The following is a 3,561-nucleotide window of genomic DNA, read 5'->3' on the forward strand; positions in this document are numbered from 1 at the left end:
AAAAAAAAACTGTTAGTTTAAAGACTTACCCGAAACGCTATGGGTGCTACATACGGGCTCTCCATAGCCCGTGTTACTTGGAACTTTTTGTTCCAGGTAGCAAATCTTTAACAACAACAACATATGCGTGCTAGTGGCTTTACAAGAATGTTAATTCAACTTATTTTTAAATTCTCTGTTAACCTCCATTGTAACTTCTTGTAAAAAAAATTATAAAAATAAAATAATAAAAATAACAAAACTATTTATGATGGGTTCAAGCGACGATTGAGTAGTGCGCAAAGCGTCCCTCACCTGTGACGTCACAGCGTCATCCGCCGCCAGGAACATCAACAAAGCGGTCAGTTTGTGGTCCGTGCAGTCAGCAAGAAGACAAACACTTCATGCAGTCACGCAAATATTATCGTAAGTAAACACTTACATTTTATAATAATATTAGATTCTGGTGCTGGCTATAGTGCTGGTGTATTGAGAGGTGAGGGGCAGTTGTGATATATTAAGAGGTGAGGAGCAGTGGTGGTGTATTGAGAGGTGAGGGGCAGTGGTGGTGTATTGAGAGGTGAGGGGCAGTGGTGGTGTATTGAGAGGTGAGGGGCAGTGGTGGTGTATTGAGAGGTGAGGGGCAGTGGTGGTGTATTGAGAGGTGAGGGGCAGTGGTGGTGTATTGAGAGGTGAGGAGCAGTGGTGGTGTATTGAGAGGTGAGGAGCAGTGGTGGTGTATTGAGAGGTGAGGGGCAGTGGTGGTGTATTGAGAGGTGAGGGGCAGTGGTGGTGTATTGAGAGGTGAGGAGCAGTGGTGGTGTATTGAGAGGTGAGGGGCAGTGGTGGTGTATTGAGAGGTGAGGGGCAGTGGTGGTGTATTGAGAGGTGAGGGGCAGTGGTGGTGTATTGAGAGGTGAGGGGCAGTGGTGGTGTATTGAGAGGTGAGGGGCAGTGGTGGTGTATTGAGAGGCGAGGGGCAGTGGTGGTGTATTGAGAGGCGAGGGGCAGTGGTGGTGTATTGAGAGGCGAGGGGCAGTGGTGGTGTATTGAGAGGCGAGGGCCAGTGGTGGTGTATTGAGAGGCGAGGGGCAGTGGTGGTGTATTGAGAGGCGAGGGCCAGTGGTGGTGTATTGAGAGGCGAGGGCCAGTGGTGGTGTATTGAGAGGCGAGGGCCAGTGGTGGTGTATTGAGAGGCGAGGGCCAGTGGTGGTGTATTGAGAGGCGAGGGCCAGTGGTGGTGTATTGAGAGGCGAGGGCCAGTGGTGGTGTATTGAGAGGCGAGGGCCAGTGGTGGTGTATTGAGAGGCGAGGGCCAGTGGTGGTGTATTGAGAGGCGAGGGCCAGTGGTGGTGTATTGAGAGGCGAGGGCCAGTGGTGGTGTATTGAGAGGCGAGGGCCAGTGGTGGTGTATTGAGAGGCGAGGGCCAGTGGTGGTGTATTGAGAGGCGAGGGCCAGTGGTGGTGTATTGAGAGGCGAGGGCCAGTGGTGGTGTATTGAGAGGCGAGGGCCAGTGGTGGTGTATTGAGAGGCGAGGGCCAGTGGTGGTGTATTGAGAGGCGAGGGCCAGTGGTGGTGTATTGAGAGGCGAGGGCCAGTGGTGGTGTATTGAGAGGCGAGGGCCAGTGGTGGTGTATTGAGAGGCGAGGGCCAGTGGTGGTGTATTGAGAGGCGAGGGCCAGTGGTGGTGTATTGAGAGGCGAGGGCCAGTGGTGGTGTATTGAGAGGCGAGGGCCAGTGGTGGTGTATTGAGAGGCGAGGGCCAGTGGTGGTGTATTGAGAGGCGAGGGCCAGTGGTGGTGTATTGAGAGGCGAGGGCCAGTGGTGGTGTATTGAGAGGCGAGGGCCAGTGGTGGTGTATTGAGAGGCGAGGGCCAGTGGTGGTGTATTGAGAGGCGAGGGCCAGTGGTGGTGTATTGAGAGGCGAGGGCCAGTGGTGGTGTATTGAGAGGCGAGGGCCAGTGGTGGTGTATTGAGAGGCGAGGGCCAGTGGTGGTGTATTGAGAGGCGAGGGCCAGTGGTGGTGTATTGAGAGGCGAGGGCCAGTGGTGGTGTATTGAGAGGCGAGGGCCAGTGGTGGTGTATTGAGAGGCGAGGGCCAGTGGTGGTGTATTGAGAGGCGAGGGCCAGTGGTGGTGTATTGAGAGGCGAGGGCCAGTGGTGGTGTATTGAGAGGCGAGGGCCAGTGGTGGTGTATTGAGAGGCGAGGGCCAGTGGTGGTGTATTGAGAGGCGAGGGCCAGTGGTGGTGTATTGAGAGGCGAGGGCCAGTGGTGGTGTATTGAGAGGCGAGGGCCAGTGGTGGTGTATTGAGAGGCGAGGGCCAGTGGTGGTGTATTGAGAGGCGAGGGCCAGTGGTGGTGTATTGAGAGGCGAGGGCCAGTGGTGGTGTATTGAGAGGAGAGGTACTGTGCTGCACATACAGTATATAAAAACAGCATAATATTTTAATCACAAGCAGGGTTTCCTAATGGCTCCTTGAGACTTATGTGCAAAGTACTTAACCCAGTTATAAGTTCCAAATCATGTGTGTCGTATTATTAAACATCTCTTTAGAAAGCTGATTTATGTTATTTCTTAGTGTTCACTACTACTAGGTAATGATAAATATATATCTCGCTGATATATTATTAATTATATTCAGCTATTGCAGATGATTTTGATGCTGCAAACCGGAGATGCATAGCTGCGGAAGACACGTCTGAAGTGGAAACTTAAAACGAAGCTTCAGATATGAAGCAAAGAATGCCAAGAATAACAAATGTAAGCATTGAAAACCTAGTTCAGTAATGAAAAAATTTCACAAAATTGACATACTGTGCATTATTTCATCTCATTGTCAATCATATTTAATGATTTTTTTTATGGAGTAATCTTTGCTATGTTAATAGTGCTCGTTGTGTGTCTGCAGGTACATTCATTGTGTGTATGATGCCAGGTGTTAAAGTATTATTTCTTACTCGTTCATGCTCTCATTTAGACGTTTGGCCTCGATGAGGTTCAGTCTTGTGACTGGTGTGTGACACGTTTCTGTTGAAATGTAGTCTTTTCGAGACTACATTTCAAATATTACCTAACACATATGGCTACTCCCTCTCCTTGTCTAATATATCTATCTGTGTGAAATAGATTAAATCCATTTATTTGATATTCATCTAATAGTTCTCTATTTTCTACATTCATCCATGTTTTGGTAAGTGCAATAATATGTATTGTTTCATTGCAGATAAGAGATTCTAGATCGTTCCAGATTTCCAAAGTACTGAAACGCACACCATACAGGCTTGGTGGATCTCGGTGCAAGGTAAAATAATTTATTTACTTGTACAGTACAGAGCACCACTTGGTTTCCGAACTTTAGTTATCCGAAACTTCCAGTTTCCCGATTGGGGTTGGGGAGTCATGCTACCCGAACAAAGTTCGGGTAGGAAGGGGTCCGCCAAGCGTCACGCCGGCTTGTTGTGGTGGGTGGGAGATGGTCCAGTTTGCCCGCTGTGACTTCACAGATTCACGGCCTATTATTCCTATTATTTTGAATTGCCATAAGGCTGGAATGTTCATTCTGTGCTTTTGTTTTAAATA

General features: G+C 49.1%; 1 long non-coding RNA gene across 1 annotated transcript; it reads left to right on the forward strand.

The window, feature by feature from the left end:
* The first annotated feature begins 267 nt into the window (after positions 1 to 267).
* LOC138364159 (uncharacterized) lies at positions 268 to 3,261 on the forward strand. Its single transcript, XR_011228332.1, has 3 exons — positions 268 to 405; positions 2,633 to 2,742; positions 3,206 to 3,261. It is a non-coding gene; the product is annotated as an uncharacterized lncRNA (long non-coding RNA).
* Positions 3,262 to 3,561: the final 300 nt, after the last annotated feature.

The sequence above is a fragment of the Procambarus clarkii genome, chromosome 12 (genome assembly GCF_040958095.1).
Source record: "Procambarus clarkii isolate CNS0578487 chromosome 12, FALCON_Pclarkii_2.0, whole genome shotgun sequence".
NCBI classification, from domain to species: Eukaryota; Metazoa; Arthropoda; class Malacostraca; order Decapoda; family Cambaridae; genus Procambarus; species Procambarus clarkii.